At 42.5% G+C, this 20126-nt stretch overlaps 1 protein-coding gene across 2 annotated transcripts in view; it reads right to left on the bottom strand.

The window, feature by feature from the left end:
- CDH11 (cadherin 11) overlaps nucleotides 1–16087 on the bottom strand; it is a 104662-nt gene extending 88575 nt beyond the window's left edge. For both annotated transcript variants that reach the window (XM_033157162.1, XM_033157163.1), the window contains exon 1: nucleotides 15904–16087. The gene's annotated coding sequence lies outside the window, so the exon portion shown is untranslated. The remainder of the gene's footprint in view (nucleotides 1–15903) is intronic.
- Between the last annotated feature and the right edge of the window lie 4039 nt (nucleotides 16088–20126).

Raw genomic sequence — 20126 nt, 5'->3', positions numbered from 1 at the left:
TTATTATTATTATTATTATTATTATTATTATTATTATTATTATTATTAAAAAAACAGCTATAAGAGAAACCAGAACTTTCTCATCACAACAAAACTAATAGTGCAATCTTAAGCATGTCTACTCAGAACTAAGCCCTATTAAATTTAATGGGGCTTACTCCCAGGAAAGTGGAGTTAGGATTGCAACCTAAGCCTGTAAAACGGTGTTCTCAGTCTTCTTCTAGTTTGGAGGGAAAGGAAGCATAAAATAGTTTTGGGTGTCCCCCTCCCCTGTTTCTTCTTAATCACACCCTTTTCCACTCCAAGGAGCACACCCCATCCAAGTACTCTCATCCATATAAATCAAAGAGGGTGGAAAACAAACAACCACAAAAAGGTGCATACACAACAAAACAAATCTTGTTCTTACCCACTAAATTATATTTGAAAAACTGACTGCAGTCCTCCTCCATTTCTTTCATACACCATTACGTTGTCAAGAATCATAAATGCCCACTTCTAAGTGCACCGTACATTTGTGACAGCAAGATGCCTAGAAGGGATTTCAATTATTTCAACCAAAAGAAGGATGACTGAACAAAATGTACAAATCTTGTGAGTGCCACATCGGGAAACTATTTGAGCATGGGTAAAACTGCAGATCCCAAACACACATACCTTTCTTCGGAGCTGTCTACTGAGTGTGTGAATAAGAACATAAGTAGAACACTGTTGGATCAAGCTAAAGGCCTGTCTACTCCAGCATTGTATTTTCTCGGTGGCCACCTAAGTGCCTATCTGAAACCCACAAGGAGGAGATGAGTGGACTGGATTGTTGCTGGACTAGATTGGGTGGAGCTCCCTGCTTGGCCAGGAAATAGATTAGGTAACCAGGGGCCATTTATTTCCTCACTCTCAGCTAAAGCTACTGTACTTCACAGTTACAGGATTCTTGTGAGGGTTAAAGGGGATAAATCATGTACACCTCAGAGACAGGATGCACAATAAATGCATGAATCTCTCTCTATAGATTAAAATTTATTATATGCTTATATTCTGTTTTTTATTTCATGATGAACTTCAAAGCAATATACATGTAATTATCTCATCCAGGACATAGCCTGATTTGGACCTGCTTAGCTTCAGCAAATTGCCAATCAACCAAATGTTTGTTGCCATCGACAAACCATTAAACCAAAGTTAAAATACGAAGCAATACAAAATAACAATCTCAGCAGAAGCAATTCTTAATAACTCAGGGTGACAAGTTAGAAACAATCATACACAGTCTGAGAGAAACTGCAACATTCAGATACATTGTACCTATGGAGTAATATATTTATTTGACCTATTCTGTGCTACGTCAAATGCCTTTAGAGCAGACAGGGAGAACCTGTGACTCTCCAGATGTTGTTGGACTTCCATCAGCCCCAACCAGCATGGCCAATGGTCAAGGATGATAAGAGCTGGAGGTCAAAAGGAACAGGAGACTCCACTGGTTCCCTATCACTGCAGTAGACCGGGCACCAGGAATTTTCCCATGTGTGCTTGGAACATAATATACTGTTCTTTGGCTGGCAATTTGAAAGACACAGCAGGCAGTTTTTCAATTTCTCTAAAAAGCAGTGTGTGTGAGAGAGAAGGCTAACTAAAGTTCAGTGTTCTTATGTATATCTTCACTAATACACAAATGCAAAAACCAAATCTTGGACTCTTGCTGGATTTGTGATTATCTGCAGACTTTGGGCACCCAGGCCCATGGATGGATTATGCAGATCTGTACATGTAGCACTTTCATCCAGGACAGATATTATCAAGATTTTGCATTTTACTTAACTGCAGTGGAAAAGTCTGCCTAAAGTCTTGTTAAGCGCTTGTTATCTTTTAAAAAAGAGAGTTTGGGCTTCCGGCGGCGGACGCCATTGCGGGTGGTCGTGGGTTGCTTCGGCTGCGAAGCACCCAGTCCATCCCGGGGGTTAGGAGCCCTGCTACCGCAAAGCGGGGCTCCGGTTGGGGTGCGGGAAGAGCGTCCCGCACTCTGGGCTCCCCGGCTGTGCCCGTTGTGGCTCCGAACCCTTCCCCCGCTCCCCCTGTAAAGGGGGAGTGGGGGTGAAGGGACGACGGAGCCGGGCTTCAGGGGAAATGCCCCAACCGGGATGTAAATGCGGCGACAAAGCCTGTGATGAGCGTCTAAGTTCTACCTGTCATTAAGGAGCTGTTAAGAACCCAGAGGCTGTAAGTAATTGATTGACTCTTTGTTTTCCTGGAACGATCTGGGGGAAAGAAGAAAGGCAGCCCGCCTCCCTCCCTTCGGGGGGTGAAAGAAATTAACTCTTTAAGTGACTGCTGCTACAACAAGCATTGAAAGCATTTGGAATTTGAAAACTGAGTCTGTTGAGATCTCCCTTTGGGGGTTAACTGAGGAAAAAATATCTCCATTTGAAGTTTTGGTCTTTATACTCCGGCGTAGGAGAAATGGCGGAGACTTGGACTTTCGTGGGAAAAAATTGAAACAAAGGAAAGAAGAGACAGGAACTGAAACTTGATACCCATCCTCCCCCCCAAGATGCTGGATTTTGCGCTCGTGTTGGCACTGAATGATTGGGAGGATGAGGAAAAGCTTACTGTCTTTCAACTGGAACTGCTTGATCGAAAACTAAAAGCCTTGAGTGGAATTATAAATGGAAAGAACTTATTATCCACAGAAGAGGCTTTTCAAAAGTTTTACACAATGGAAACAGACTTTTGCAAAGAGCTGGGAGAGGTGTTGGAAGGATGGTCTGAGACGGCTGGGCAACTCCGAATGGAAGGGGGGCCGGTTTCTGGGGGTGGCAGCCCTGGAACGGGAAGATTTTTAATATCCAGACCCCGAGGTGGCAGCTCGGGGGCAAGGGACATAGAATTAAGATTTCTACAAGAAGAAGTAGCATGGCACAAAGAAACGGAGAAACCCAGAATGGAGGGGATGAATATCCTGAAGCTCGATGCAAGGTTTGTTGTGAATGCAGCCTGGATCTGTGGACATCCAGAAGAAGATAATTGGAGAACCGGTTCTGATGAAAGGCAGAAAAAAACAATGGACAGAGGGGGAGTGGGTTGAAATATTAAATGTATAATCTGAACGGTCTGCCACGGTATCCGAAATCGGAGTGTGAAGTCTGTTAATTATAAGTTTATTTTAAATAAGTAAGGAGATATTGAATTTTAAGTTAAAAGCAGCATGATAAACGATAGAAGAAATAAGTTTAGCTATAAGAATACTTGGTTAAGATTTAGGTCATAATGCAAAGATTAAGACAATTGTGTCTTTTCTTTTTAAGTAAAGTTAAATTTTTTACAGAGAAAAGTTGTTAAGGAAATAGTTTACTGTTTCAAAACCGAAGGTGTATAGGCGGGGGAAGTCAAACGTCAAGATTCAGAACTAGAATTTTTTTTTTTTTTTGGTAAGGTATATAGATAAGAAGAAGAATCCTGACATTATGTGTATCTGTATTTGTTTTAGTATTTGTAGGTGTGGGGTTGGGTTTGTGTTATTTTGTGAAAATGTCAATAAATTCTGTTTTAAAAAAAATAAAAAAATAAAATAAAAAAGAGAGTTTGACCCTAGTATGAAAAGATAGACAAGGGAATTTATATATGTGGTCTTTTGGTTTTATTCTTACTTGTATAAAAATGGGAAATGAAGGGAATTGACAGGTGAGCGGAGTACAGTTTCCTGAAATATGGGCACATCTCTACCAGACATCCAAAGCATTATTCTACCACTTTAACAGTCATGGCTTCTCTTGCCCTCCCCCCCCAAAAAAGAATACTAGGAACTGTGGTTTGTTAAAAGTGCTAAGGTGTTAGCAGACCCTTTTCCCATCACAGAGCTGCAATTCTCAGAGTTCCCTGGAAAGAGGAATCTTATTTTTAAACCACTCTGGAAATTGTCATTCTGTCAGGGCAATAAGGGCTTCCTAACCATGCTGGCCACATGACCTGGAAGCTATACGCCGGCTCCCTCGACCAATAAAGTGAGATGAGCGCCGCAGCCCCAGAGTCGTCCGCGACTGGACCTAATGGTCAGGGGACCCTTTACCTTTACCTTTAACCATTCTTAACACTCTGAACAATCAACAGTACTCAAAATTCTTTTGGGGGAAGCTATGACTATTAAAAATGGCATGATAGTGCTTTAAATGTGTAGTGCAAATGGGGCCCAAGATCCACAAGCCTGGATAATGAGGAATTGTGTTTGCCTCATGCCCAAATGAAGACCATGCTGTCACCAGGAAGATTTCTGTGGGGAAGTCTTCCATAACTGGGGAGGCACCTTGAACAGGCTCATTCTCAATGGTGCCACTTTCAGTCTGATCCACCAGAACTCTTACTATGTTCTGACAAAAAAAGGGGGGGTTGATGTTCTGCACTTGCTCGGTTTCCACATTTTATTTTTTATTAGCAACTTATTTGTTCATAGCATTAACAGATGCCAATCACGCTAGACCCTGAGGTTTGGAGAAAGCATCTACCTTTCATATGATAAGGTGAGGTAGGCAGAACAGAAGAGGAAAGACTCGTCTCATTGGGCCCCACAGGGTAAATTTAGCACCACATATAATAAATGTAAACCTTGCACTCTTTAACACTTTGATTATAGTCTACGCACACAATGTATTTTTTAAAAAGCCACTCTGCTGCTTTTTAAAAAATTAAAGGGGAAATTATGCAAATGTTAACACATTAGATTGATTAGGTTGAGATGAAACCTTTTCTACTTTATTTTATTTTTTTTAAGAGAAGAGTCACAATTACAATGATTGGGAAAGTGGGATGTTAATGAAGCATGCTATTGCTAATCAATGCCTCCCCCTCGGGTGCTGGTGGGGGCTCATCCCAGTTACCCTCAAGGCTAACCATTCAACCCACTGCACATCTATTGATACAGTGTATTTAGGAATCCCTAAATACTCTTATAATAATAATAATTTCTGATTAAGTCAGCTGTAGTTGACAAATTGAAACTAGGGCTGAAGAAAGGCCTCCCAGAATTCTTCATGGGCAGTGAAATTGGAGCTAAGGGGATCTTTCTGGATATTCTTGGGAGGTAATATTCTCCAACAGCCTTTCTCTGGAAGGTGCCTTCTCAGGAATTCTTCTCATTTAATGCTGGTAACGGATGGTACAGAAATTCAAATCAGTTCATATTTAAAGGTGAATCTACCTAATTCACACTTTCCAAAACAATATGCAAACTGAACACAACCACCCTTTGAAATTCACCCTTCTCTTTTTGCTCCCCAGCGATATAGATATATATATATATATATATTTAAAGAAAGTAACATACAAAAATGCATTCTACTAAAGGAACATTGCTTTGCAAAAAGTTCTTATATTAATCAAAATTCTGTACAAACTTCATTGGATCAGAAGAAATTTGCACTAAAATCCTGATGAATTTTCATGAAGACTTAAAGACAACAACACCTGATGTGGAAATCTGGAGAACTGAACTTACGGCTGAAAAAGCAAAAAACTGTTAAAGTACTAAAAAAAATGATGGAATCATCCATCCATAATGCTGATAACAGTTAATACATTTTCTTGTGCAAGAAAGGGGTGTTGAAATAAGCAATGAGCTAAGAGAGGAGGACTAGAAGGAGAAGGAAGAAGGCAAGCCCATTGCTTCTTTCAAAGAAATTAAAGTAATATTAAACAATATTAAAAGTGGATTCACAGTTGCACCCAACATTTCATGGAAGGCAAAAACAAACAAACAAACCTGGGAGACTGAAATTTTTCAGCAGTTCAGAAGGAGCTCAAATTTTCAAAATTTGTTAGAAAACGTCTTTCTGGCTCAGCTGTGATAGAAACCCCATTACATATTACAGCAAGGTATCAAGTCTGGGAGAACCCCAAGGTTTGAATAATGCTTAGTGGCCACAGAATACTGATGGTTTGGTGGTAGCTGGAAGAGGAAGGGGAATGGAATGCAGTAGCCTCTGAAAGGGTATGGCTGGCTAGAAGCACTCAACACTGCAATGTTTACATCACATTTACATAGCACTCTACAAAACCTTATGCCTGTTATTTTATCACCAACACAGTGATAAAGCCATAAGTTCGCTACTTCCTTGATTCCTTCATGCCTTTCCAAAGTCCCATCTTTTTGCCATAAAGAATTCCTCAAACCCCCATTCCCATTTTACTTCTTCTGAATTCCATAACAAATAACAGTTTGAATCATGGTAATTCTACTATTTCTCTCTCTCTCTCCCTCACACAAAATTATTTTAGCTGAAGCCTTCTTAATAACAGAAATCTGGCCCATTGGTCTCAGTTTAGAGATAAATGAGTGCAGGTGGAGAAAGCCTAATGAGTTCATTTATGCTGAGTGTGTTCTGACTTTGTTTTCATTTCCAGAGAGTCATTTTTTACTGCACATAGTAACATTTATATTCTATGACTAATGGCTTACCTCCTGCAACTTCCAATGTCTAGCCCATGCTGAGATAGGTAAACACAAGATCCCAGGTGTCCTCTGTAAAGCAGCCCCACTAAGTCCACTTGTTTGTTTGTGTGTGTGTGTGCTTGACAGGCATGAATGGGGGGGGTACCTTTCCTCATTCCAAGAAACAACACCTCAGTTTCATATAAGTTACATGGCATTAGGAAGGGAGGGGTGAAATGGGAGAAAACTGGGGGGGGGGGAGAGGACTGGGATTTTACCTGGACAAATAGCTTCCTCCAACCAAACTATCCCCCCCCCAAAAAAAAATCATCTTCCTACATATAAAAGCACACAGAGTGATATCCAATTCAGTCAGTCTGAGAGCCACAGCCCTTTCCAGACAACTTTCCTGGGGCCACATGACACTGGTAGGCAGGACCAGAGGGGAAAGTGGGAGTAGGAACTAATGTACATTTTACTTTTGTACAGAAGACAAGTTTGCCTTCACACACCCCTATATATTTCATCCTGACAAGCAAGAGGTATTGTTAGAGTTCAAGGTGATATCAGAGTCCAGGGACACATTCCAACCAGGCAAAACCACTCCAGAATGCAAAGCAAGATCGGTGAATGGGGTGGTCTTAGGAGGGTTTCAAGGGCCAGACAGAGATCTGAAGGGCCACACACGGTCCCTGGGCCTGAGGTTCCTCACCCATTCATTAAGTCATTCTCATAAAAGATACATTATTACTTCAGATCATTGATCTCAGTGGGTCTACTATGAGCATTACTAACGTTTGATGTCACCTATAAGAAATATGGGTTGGGGCCAAGCTGTTGCAGGTGTTTGAAATACAAGATGGCCTGAAAACCTCCATGGAATGAACAACTACAGGTTTCCTTCTCAACCTCCAGCAAAGCAGCTTTCAAAGTTCTGGTAATAGTCAAAGGCCTCTGTCTCATCTTTTTGTAAGTATCCTTACTCACATTTCTACTATCTAGTTGATTATTTCCAGCAAGCCTCATTTCTGATCCAATTTGATCGGAAAATTAAACTTCTATTAGTGCAATTTCTCATATATGCAAGCGTGCAGAATGCATGTTTAATACAGTCTATTTCAAAAATCTATTTTGGTGTAAAACGTAGCCCTATACATGAAGGGGGAGGTAGGGCAGTGATATTATTTGACCTCAACCCAGCTTTCTAATGTTCAGTCAGATTTGCCTGTACCTTGGTGCAGCTATTAAATTAACTAGACATTCTAGAGAGGTAGTCATGTTCTTAACTAGAATAAATATGATTAAATTAAGTAGAATAATTCTAATTATGATTAGAATATGGAAGAATTCAGTATCATTTTTGCTTTTCTTTAAAAAAATGCCTTATTTCTGAAATACACTGCTTCATCTCTTTAAGGTTCTCTTCTCCTGTGCTTAATGGCAGGGGAGAACTATTATATCTATATAATTGGACTTTCCAGGCATGCAGGTATATACAATACATTAAGCTGCCAAGGTGGCAGAGTAGAATTACTTGCAAAACGCATAAAGGCTTTGAGCTGTGGGGCTGACTATACATATTTGAAACTTGAAGCCGATCTCCCTAGCCCTTTTATAACTGGCATTATTTTTTCTTGTTTTTATTTTTAATCCTATATTTCAGAACTATTCCAGGTACCATCTCTTTCCTCTACCCTTGGATTTTAAAACTAGGTAGCAAACTTGCTGTGGGAAACATAGAGAAGCCGGTAGGAAATCTCAGGCATGGTGGCCCAATCTGGTCCTTGGGACTGTCCCTGAACATGCCCTCTCTCCAGGTCACACCACTCACTGGCCCTGTTCTGTGTCCTCCTCGAGTATTTCTTCCACCTGGTATGTGTCCTTGAGCTCTGAAAACACCTATTGCTTGCCTTATTGGAGTGGTGGGTTTATAGACAACTTCTGTGCAGCCAGGGAGAACCCCATCCATCATTTCAACCACTTTCCCCTTAGGTTCTGCCCACAATGGGAATGTGGCCCTCTGTCTGAAAAAAATTCCCCACCACTGGTGGAGTGGCTGCCTTATAAGAGAGGGCCTCAAGTCAGGGGCTCTGGGTGCTGAACTGCAATTCTTGCAGCCCAAGGAATAGACTCCACCTAGCCTAGAAAACTGGCCCTTTGTCTGTAATCAGACCTAGGGTTACTTTACAAGGGGCAGCCTCTGTTGGAACGGCTGTGCAGCTGAATTCCAATCTAAAGATAAAGGCTTCTAAGAAGGGATAGTAGGAACTATGAAATTTCCTATCAAAAGTTTGCAGCTGACCAGGAGACTATGGTGAGCTATATTGATTCCCCATCCCCCATTACAGTTATTTGTGAATATCTATACAGGGCTTCCCCCCCCCCCCAGCCCGATCTCACAGAAACTAAGTTCTGGCATCTCTCTTGCGCAGTGCTTTTTTTTTTTTAGGGATGCAGTGGAATGCATACCCTAAACATTTTGTGAATCTTTGTACTTTTGTCCATTTACTGTATTTTCCCCGATTTGAATTATAAAATGGTGATTTTCTTGAGTCAAAACAAGAGTACCCCTAAACATTTTTTTTATGAAAAAAGCACTGCTCTTGTGGGCACCATTGTCATTATAAGAGAACAAGGGAGGTGAGACATTCATGATTAGTTCAGGCACTTATTTCCCCCCCCCCCAAAAAAAATATAGCACAGTCTATCAATCTTGTTAGCATATGCACATTTGATGCAAAATATCTTCTTGACAATGAGCAAGAGGTCATCCTACACAGATCACAGAGCCTCCTTCAATCACAAAATGGAATAAAGTTCTAGAACATTAGCCCACATATAGGTAGGTAGCCGTGTTGGTCTGCCATTGTCAAAACAAAATAAAATAAAAAATTCATTCCAGTAGCACCTTAGAGACCAACTAAGTTTGTTCTTGGTATGAGCTTTTGTGTGCATGCACACTTCTTCCGTTTCAGTGTATCTGAAGAAGTGTGCATGCACACGACAGCTCATACCAAGAACAAACTTAGTTGGTCTCTAAGGTGCTACTGGAAGGAATTTTTTATTTTATTTTGATTAGCCCACATGTTTGCCAGGCAACTTATTTATAATAATTCATTTTTTCTCATTTAATTTTTCTCACTGCCATCTTGACAAAGCCAGCCCTCTGGTCCACTAAAGCTTCTGCCACAATGAATGCATTTGGATCTGCAAAACTATCTCTATCCTGCCATACATCTGTTCATATTTCAGGCATGGTGACTTGTGGCCCAGTGTGCAAATGGACTCCCAACACTGTGCATTTTGTGTCTATAGACCGCAATAAAGCTGTGTGCGTGACTCCCAACATAAAGCACTGCCTTTGAGTTGATGTTGGGTGACCTGGAAGCTGTGCTTGTGGTGTTTGATCTGTGACACAGTTAAAACACACACCTCACCAGTTGAGGTTGCATTGAGCCATTAAATATACATAATCAATAAGTCAGCATGTCAGGCAGCCCAGCCTAAGGAAGTGTGGCCAGTGAAAGACTTTAGCCTGCTTCTGAACTGCAGTGTTGTACCAAGAAGAAGAAAACAGGGGTCCCTCACAGAGATACTTCATCATAGACCTGAGCTCACTGTGTCGTCCACCCCACCCCCACCCTCATTTTTTTACAGGGCCCACTCTCTACATTTGCAACAAATTGGGAGGAGGGCTCATAGCTCAGTGGTAGAGCACCTGCTCTGCATGTAGGAAGTCCCAGCTTTTCCACTAGATTACTTAACCCTTCCTGCTAAAATCCATACAAACAGAGATTTTTTTTGTTATTGAAGCCCAGGATCCCTCCCAGAACAATTAAGTATTTAGATAAACCCTTTTGCAGAAGTTGAAAGAAGCTGCATTTCACTCCTTGGAGAATGAGAGGTGACTAAATCAGCATTTACTTAAGTTGCATTCCCTTCCCCCAGCTAAATCCTGTTGATTGCATCCCATACAGTTCTTTATCATGGGGCAGCCACCATCAGAGAGTATGTTTTATTGCTGGTTCAACCCACACACCGAATTCTTCCAGCTTACTTGAGATGCTGAATTTCTTAATTAGAAGTGTGCATGTGTTGTGGAGAGATTGCTCGGAGTTTCTTTACTCCAAGATGGTGGGACCCAAATCATATGTAAGTCCCATTGTCTATACATGTCAAAACATATCAAAAGTTGTGGGCTGACTAGGTCACAGACTGAGTTCCATAAACTTCTGCAGTTCTACCACTGAGCTACTGCCATTATTCATTACCTGGTTGAAAGATACTCGGAGTCCAGTGTGACTTTCATGCTCTTTATTCAGCTCATAGTAGTGAGGAATGCAGTTCCCCCAAAACGTTTGCTTTATATACACTATTTACACAATGGGCCCCACATGATTGGCTAATTCTGGGATACTCCTGTATGCCAATCGGAATGCGGATTCACTTCCACCTGGAGCTGGATTGGGTGGCTCCTGCGGACCAGTCAGACTGCTGCAATCTCAATCCTATTGTTCTAGGACCAATCAGACTGGTGCATTTTGGATCCTATTCAACTCAGTACATAACACTGGTCCTTTTAAAAACTGGAAATGTCAGGGTCTGAACCCTCTGACCATCTTGCAGGCAAAGCATGGGCTCTGCCACTGAGCTATTGTCCCTCCTCTAGGCAATTTCTCCCTGGCCAATTAAACCTGACCTCAGTTATATCACTAATGCAGGGACTCTGGCCTGGGCTGCAGCATGGAGGATAACCTCACAGCTAGCCACACTTGGGGAGATGCTTTCTCTGCAGGAGAGAAAACGATTGAATATATCAGTGGGGCTGATGCATACTTCTTCATTCTTCAGAGAATCCGGGGTGACAGAATTCCAGAAGTCTGCAGAGAACTGGTAGTATGCGGCTGAAGGTAACACTAGAAAGACCGACTAGAAAGATGTTAATCCTGACAAACTGCCTGAGCATTAGCCTGAACCACAGAGAGATTGAATTCAGTCTCCCCTGAGAGGGCAAGCAATGCCGGTGGTAACAAAACAGCTTTTCACAGTGGCCTAAAAAGCAGATGGGCCACAAACAAGGACATACAGAAGAGCACCAGCGCCCTCTAGTGCACACAAGGCCCGGCTCTTAGGGAAACAAATTGCTAAATATAGACAGGACTACAGATTCCCTGCTAATACCGCCTGAAGGCATGGAGGGTCTAGGTCTAGCAATACCTTCCAAAAACACAAGGCCCTTTCTTAAAAGCAACTACGGCGGGATTCATAAACGAAGCAGGCACAGTAAAAAATAGATTTAAAAGAGCTTTTAACCCTTGGTGTACATGGAAGTAAAACGTGTGAGGTGTTTTTGTTTTTGCTATGCTTTCTGGATATTTGCTTTCAAGGGACAATATCCCTGATGAAATCTTGAGGACCCTGTCACTCTCACAGTGCAATCTTATACATGCCTGCTCAGAAACTAGTCCCATAGACAGAACTCCCAGTGTACATAGGATTGCAGCTTCTGACAATTTTTAGGCTTCTGTATTTCCTTTGTCATTTACAGCCTGACCCTATGCACGTTTGTTTGTTTGAATGAACTAGATGATACCCTTTGCACAAGCCCACAGGACAGTTTACAACAAAATCAAATCACATAAAACAAATCATAGAAGTTTACCCAGAAGTTAGTTCCACTGAGTTTGGTGGGACTTAACTTTCCAGAACATTACTTAGGATTGTAGCCTTAATAGAGTTTGATGTTTAAATTTGGGATATTTTGCCCCACCAATAGACACACTCCTCCATTTCATTTTAATTTGGCTATGGCACTCCAGTATTGATCAACTAATCCATAGTATTATTGCAGACTAAAAATCCTATGGGGGTTTGTCTCACTCAGGAATCCATGGGCATCCAAAAGAATTGTTCACTGAGGCTGGAAATGAAAAGTAAAAGAAGATCAAATAATGGGATTTTTAAAGCTCAGTGGCATAAACACCAGAGAGGTCGTGTGAAGTGTGAATTAACAGCAGTACATAGGCATCTGATTTGACACCAAACTGGCTGTTGTTGTTTTTTCTTAAATGACCAAAGAACCAATGACATTTGTTTAGGTGAAAACATGATTTTCTTTGTCAAAAGCTCTTTGTCAAATGCCCCACATACATACAATTCATTTAATGGTTTTGAAAATAGAATACATTGGGTTTTTGTTTCTTTAAAAAAACAAACACCTGAATTCTTAGCATTTCCAGAAACTAAAATTCATTTCATTGTCTTTTGTTTTGTTTTTATTTAAATGCGGTTTTTTAAAAAATAAAAAATATAAATAAATAAAAGAAACCTGCACATCCTTTGCAATTTCACAAAATCTTGTTGCTGAGTTACAAAGTTCCTCTTTCTGAAAGATCCATATTCAACAATGAGTGGAACTGTTTTACAAGAAGGAGGGGGGAATCCTCTCGATTTAATTTATCTTATTTGGTCAAATTGCATTTGTTTGTAAGAGTGCAGTCCTGTGTATATTTGATCAGAAGTAATCCCCGTTGGATTCAATGGGCCTTATTTCTCAGGGAACTGTGTATAAAAATGCAGCCTAAGTTGCCTGTAATCTAAACACGATTCATTAGTGAGGAAGTAGCCCCTCCTATTAGGCTGATGTTAATCACGCTTCGTCAGACAAATGGGGGGAAATACATGATATTATCAGGTGAAGAAAAAAATCCCAAGAACCACTACCCTCTGTCACCATTCTATGCATCCCATCTTCCATATATAATTCCACAACATAAATCATTGCACTTTGTCAGATTATCTGTCCACTGACCTCACCCCACCCACCAATGAGAGATCAACTATCGTCACTGCAAAGGGAATTTCTTTGCCTCGCTCTTGACAGAGCTTATTGTAATAGTTCCTATGCTAATGAACTCACCCAAATGTGCAAACTTTGGGCATTTCTTTTCTGCAAAGTCAGAACTGACGAGAAGCCTATAAATAGCACACCCCTATCACCCTTTTCCTCTGGTTGCATTATCAGAGGATTGGGTTTAAAATATAAATTATATAAAGCAGAACTGCGACAAGGAAACATCCATCATACAGGTGTTTTCTTGGGGGCATAGAGGTCTCTGTTTGATTTTTTTTTTTAAGCTTGCAGAGTTCCTTCTCTAACTTTATTTGTTCTCAAGAAGCAGCAAGGCAAAATGTTTTCAAACTGCGGTCAATTTTACATTTCCTGGGGTGCAGCACCTTTTAAAATGTGCTGAAACAGCCTTCTGGGGTTGGAAACAAAAGAAGAACTCTTCCAGGCATTAAGGTCTACTTTACTGCCTTACCATGAAATGTGTGCTGATGCAATGCTACAGGACCGTGGCGTGCAAAGCAAACAGCTTTTATCACCATCACCATCACCATCATATTCTGGAGCTTGAAATAATCATAAAAGTGACATAACTTGCCCCTGAAATCCCAAAAGGTGGCAGTCACCAAGGCAAACTTCAGCTTAATTGTTGCAGAGAACTTGCTTTGTTGACAAATCTTAACTGAATCTGAGAGGAGGCCAAGTGTTTCAGATCTACCTCCTAATGAGCACTGCATGTTTTCCAAACTCTGACGAAACAGCTTCTAAACCAGAGAAGTGGATACATGAAGCGGGGAAAATACGTACACAAAAAGCCTAGGAAGAAATCCTTCCCCTGCTCATAGCTCAGCCTACCTGAGTAGGTCTACTGCAGCCTTATTACTTTGCAGTTTCATTATTAGGCCATTAAAATTATTTGATTCCTTAACAGTGGGTCAATGGCCCGTGAAATTCTTATTGTGTCATCAAAATGAATCAACAGGAATCATGTCTTTCCTAGCTGAGCAATGAGCCACGGGGATGTGGAAGAGAAAGAAGAAAAACATCACTTAGTTCTCCTTCCCCAAATTAAAGGTTGCTGTTTTGCCTGAACTACTGACCTGCATTTTGCTAAAGGGATTCCTTTGTCCTCACGGAGCAAATAATTCAGTCACATCACTGAGACCTGCCCTTTCTATTTTATTTTGCAAAATAGGATATCCCGCCATTCCTTACTGTGTGCCAACTTGGCACCTCTCTGCTTGGGTACTGGCCCAATAAATATTTAAAGGCACTGATGATAAATGGGCATCGCTCCAGAAAGGTAAAGTTGCTTGCCTGGTGATGTCAGATTGTAAGATGGGCTCTGGGGAGGATTCCACAGGAAGAGGGTTTTTATTCAAAAAGTGACCGTTATGTAGATGGACTGGCAGCCTCAAAGCCTGATTTATTTCACCTTCCCTGGGGCTGAGATTACCTATACATCAGCCAAAGAGCATAACGGTTTTCCAGCCAAGCCACTCTCTCGCTCCCTCTCCGCGGGTACCTTGTGAATGCTGCTGCAAGATGCGAGGGGTTGGCCAAACAAACAACGACAAAAACTCTCTCTGGTAACAACCGTGCATCTTCTGAAAGGGAATCTCTGGGATAATGTTTTGAAAGGGGGCTCCTTCCCCACAATTCTTCTACACACACACACACACACACACCCGACTGCTTTCCGCCGCCGCCGCCTCCCGCCCGCCCCCAACAAAAAACACCGCCGAAGGCTCCAGAAGTAACCCAGAGTTAATCACAGTTCCTATCGACCCACTTTATTCCACCCCCCCTCAAAAAAGAACCTTTTTTTCCAATGCATGCGATAGAGCGATATTTGTAAAGAATATCTAGTAACAGACATGAGAGACGTTTGCACAAAACATAACGAGAGAGATAAAACCTCAAAGATTTGAGGTTGGGGTGCTGTCTAGATTTGAGGGGGAGGAGAACCCGTGAGACTCCCGTAGCCGTTTCTTGTGCAATGTACCCCTGCCCGCAGAGCCACGATTTGTACTGATCTGATTGCCTCAAATTGATGCTCAGCAAGCCAGCTATAGCATTTTGCTCTGGGGTAGCCAGCTGCGCTGCTGGGCTGCTCCGGAGGTTCTGCTTGGGGGGGAAACAACAGCACCCATATGACTCTATCTCCACGCACTTTCACAACCAGCTAGAGATAAGAGGAGACCAAACAACCCAGAGATCTTGCCTGTCTAGGTGTCTGATCTGCGTGCATAATTTCTCCCCCCCCCCCCCGCCAGCTACAATCCAACGATCAGCCCTCCAAGCTTCGCCTTTGGCTTCAGGTCAGTTTCCAGCCACCCCCGGGCTTCCAAATCCTTCCCTTGCCCCCCCTCCCCGCGCCGCCCCTGCAATCTCAGATGCCTCGATGGCAGAGGAAACTCTGCGCCCCCATCAAACCCCCTCTTTCCAGCAGCTTCCACTTTGCAGATCTTCACCCTATCCACCCTCAGCCCTTTCCCGATAACCTCCCCCCCACCCCAAAAAATCTCCATGGATGCAGCAAAGAGCATCGCTCCAATTTAAGAATATAAGAAGTCCCCCCCACACACACTAAAAAAAATAATCTAGGACAGGCGGAGGCAGGCGGAGAGTCAGCTCTTACCTGCGAGTCCGGCTGCCTGCTTCTCCCTGGGTCACCTCTGGCAAGAGGAAAGCGAGCCGAGGCAAGTCCCATTCACAACTAGAAGCGCAGGAGGAGCAGCGGCGGCAGCATCCCCAGCCAATTCCACTCCACTGGCAACAGCGGCTGAATGAGGCTTCGAGCTAGTGGAAGGAATTAGAAACAGGAGAGAGTGAGTGAGTGAGAGAGACGGGGAGGAGGGAGGCAAAGGGGGAGGGAGGGGAGAGATCAGGGAGGGGGAAGGAGGGAGGGTGGAGGCAAGCAGGATGAAGAAGAGGAAAAGCTAGAGGCTCTGACTTGTCCTCTTTTGGCAGAAAGGGACAGCAAGGCCTCAGATCTCTCCCTTTCCATGGAGCTTCCCTGAAAAGGCAGTGCAGGCTCTGGAAAAAGGTGTTCTTTGCATTTGGGGAAATGCTCACTCTTTAGGAACATGGGATGTTTTATGTACCCAGTCAGAGCGCTGCTGCATCTGGTTGAGGAATGGTCTCTGTACTGACAGCGGCTCTCTGGGGTTACTAGCAGGGGAGCTTCTCAGCCTTACCTACAGACACTGGGGATTGGACATGAGACCTTCTGCTTGCTGAGCAGATGCTCTGCCACAGAGCAACAGAGAAGAAGCAGGAGTGGATCAGGATATCTTCGTCCACACAACAAAGCGGGATCAGAGGCCCTGCTCATTTTTCCTTTCTTCTCCTTTTTGGGAAACCTCCTTTTTTCTATCCTAAGCCCAGATGCGCAAAGGATGGAGGTGGTGTTTCCATTGGGTAAGGCATGTGCAGAAGGAACTCCCACTCTAGCCACCTTCACAATGCATGAGATGGACCATTTAATTCAGTGATAGTGTGCATGCATGGTAGGCAGAAGATTCAAGGCTCAATGTCTCAGATCTCAAAAGCAGGGGTGAAAAAGACCCCCAACTGAAACTCTATAAAGTCGCTTCCAGTCCATGCAGACCAGGAATGAGAACCTATGGCCTACCAAATACTGTTGGGGTAACAAAACTCCCATCATCCCTCACCATTGGTCTGACCATTGACCATTGGCTACGGCTTTTGGTGTCCCACAACACCTGAAGAACTGAGGGTTTCTTATCCCTCATGTAGACAAACCTTGAGTTACAACAAATGGTCTGACTTGGCTGGCATTATCTTTGTTTCTAGTATCCTGCTTCCTTGGAAATGGGACAGGATGGTCTCTCCAAATCATGCACATGAATCTTCAGTGGGGTGATGGCTAGCATGAAGGAGTCACCTCTTCCAGAATATTAAGTATGGGAACCATTGCATGTTCTATGACACTGTTGCTATGACTCCCCACCCCCCACCCCCCCAAAAAAGAACACATCCGTATGTTAAATGTCGACTAGCAGTTTAGCAACCATCCTCCATCTTCACATGGGATGAAGTAGAAATTTAAAAAAAGGAAAAACCAGGATAGTGCAGTGTTTTCTTTTCCAGAAGGCTGCGTGCACAATATTGCTTACTCCAGCTCCAGTGTGGTCCTACCACTAGTGTTCGATGCTGAGTATACATGATGCTGCTCACTGGAAAGACAGATCCTGAAGCTGAGGCTCCAATACTTTGGCCACCTCATGAGAAGAGAAGACTCCCCAGAAAAGACCCTGATATTGGGAAAGATTGAGGGCACAAGGAGAAGGGGATGACAGAGGACGAGATGGTTGGACAGTGTCCTCGAAGCTACCAACATGAGTCTGACCAAACTGCGGGAGGCAGTGGGAGACAGGAGTGCCTGGCGTGCTCTGGTCCATGGGGTCACGAAGAGTCAGACACAACTAAACGACTAAACAACAGCAATACATGATGCTAGCCACAGACTGTAGTATTTTTTGAGAAATGTTACTGTTTGATGCACTTTCTCTCAAACCAGCTCCCATTTTCTGATTAGGAAACAGAAGCTGCAGTTAAGCCGAGGTGTGTACATTTCAGGCAGCCATTGCACATGCACTGATGACAATGTATGTGCTGATGACAACTTAAATAAATCTGGTAACTGGGTGAAGACATCTTTGTACCCTCTCTGGTATGAATAGCACCATTTAAAAAATTTCTTGAAACATGGCAGTGGTGTGGGAGGGGGCACAACTTAATGTATTTCAAGCCACTAATGTGTACATAACTTTCTTTTTCTGATAAGTTTTTTCTTTCGTAAGTGACACACAGGCATCACTTTTAAAGTGTTGAGAACTAAGAGACTGATATCTTCAGACAGACTGTTTTAACACGAAGAAGCATTCACCCATACGATTCATCTTCCTGAAACCATAGAACCCAGCAACAGAGCAGATATGCCACCAGGCACTGCTGATCATGTAGTTGGGTTCTAAGTTATCTGCATATAATGTCTGAGAATATCCTTGTCAGAACACAGACGACCGGGGGTGTGATATAGACACACTGGGGGTGGGGTGGGGATGTTGCAGGTTGTTGACTCTGCTAAAACAATTCATTGTATTCTCCCTTTACCACACCATTCAAAAAATAATAATCTCCTGTTCACATATATGATCAGTCACTCTTATCACAAAATGTCCCTTCTGATTTAGATAACAAGCCAAATCAAGGAAAATGCAAAGATGCTAAGGAATTTTAGGATCTACGGCCTCTAGCAACAGCCCCTTGTTCCAAACTAATGGGAGGGGGAGTCCTGGAACAGCAGGGCAGCTGAGTAAGTTGAACCAGTGGGATAAGGCATCCTGAGCTGATAAACGATGTGTTGTTAGCAACATTTCAAGTAAACTGATTTTCTGGTGGCACAATCTCTACCCCTGTCATTCAGAAGTACACAACAATCAAGTTCAACAGGGCTTACTCCCAGGAAAATGGCTAATAGAATTGTTGCTGGAGTTTGTACTTCAGGATTTCTTCCCAGAGTTTGGAGTGAACAAGAGAACAAAGAATGGAATACTGTGGCAGAACACTACAAACAATACAGCAAGGGAAAAAGAAAGAGGGAGAATTTACTGAAGCACAGCAGTGCATCCAAAAATAAACAAACCTGGATGAACCCTCACATACAATCATCCTAAGACTGCTTCTTTTGCAGAGCTTTATCAGTGTGTCTGTGGCCATGTCAGCAGGGAAGAGAAGATACACATAGAATTAAAGGCACTCAAAAGTTCTGCAAGCACAATTTAATTCTGGAATTATTTTTAATCTCTCTTAGTTAACTCAAAATTCTGTTGACCGGACTGCCTTGGAAGGAGAGAAACACTCCTTTGTTAGAGGCTTTAAAGCAGAAAATGGTTTGCCATCTGTTAGGGATGCTATAGATATCTTGTATCAGGAGTGGGTTGGACTAGGTGACCTGTGAGGTGCCCTCCAACTTCTATGATTCTTTGAAATTAGAATTCAGGAAGGGTGGAGTGCAGGGCAGAGTGTCAACACACAGTGGGATGTTCGACTGGTTCTCCTGTACAAATCTGCTCAAGCCTTGTGATCAGCTGTGGAGGCCCTGTTTATAGTTCCACCTGTAAGATCAGCAAGATTGGTGAGGGCATGAGAGACCAATGGTGCCTTCAGTATCTGTGGAATTCCCTCCCCAGTTATTTGTGCAGGAACAGACTTTATAATGGGTCTTTAAAAAACACTGGTGTCAGGTTGCACTTTTTTGTTAAGGATTTATAGTGTTGCTGGTCTGAAACTATTTTAAGTTATTTTAGTACACTGTAATGATGTGTTGCTGACCTCTGATTTTTTCAGAGTGCAGTTTTTTTAAAAAAACAAAAATAAAAAATGAACGATGACATTGTATTCTATAGTGTTTTTTATGTAATCTGCTTTGTGAGGGCTTTGTCCTAACAGATGGCCTAGAAAAACTTAAATAAATAGAACAAGGAGACTCTAATGATCACTATGCATTTTGCATCAGTGAGTTCAGCAGAAATCTCCCATGTGCTTTCACAGCTTCTTCCATTGCCTTAAGGACTAGAAACTTCACCAGCTTAGGGTGGGGGGGGGAGCAATGGATTTAGAAATTCTATATGTAGTGAGTGAGCTCCCAGGTTCTGCATGAACAATAAGCCAGTTGTAATTTGGAACTCTAGATGTCCTGGATTCAGTGTCTTTTGGCTGTGATGGTAATATTAGGATATAATGAGAGAGGGGGAGAAGAACAGAACATACCCAAGTACATTATAGATATACCGTATATACTCGAGTATAAGTCGACCCAAATATAAGCCGAGG

This window comes from Lacerta agilis, chromosome 8 (genome assembly GCF_009819535.1).
Source record: "Lacerta agilis isolate rLacAgi1 chromosome 8, rLacAgi1.pri, whole genome shotgun sequence".
Classification (NCBI taxonomy): Eukaryota; Metazoa; Chordata; class Lepidosauria; order Squamata; family Lacertidae; genus Lacerta; species Lacerta agilis.
Note: the sequence above shows the minus strand (reverse complement) of the source record. Positions and strands in the feature narration are given on the sequence as shown.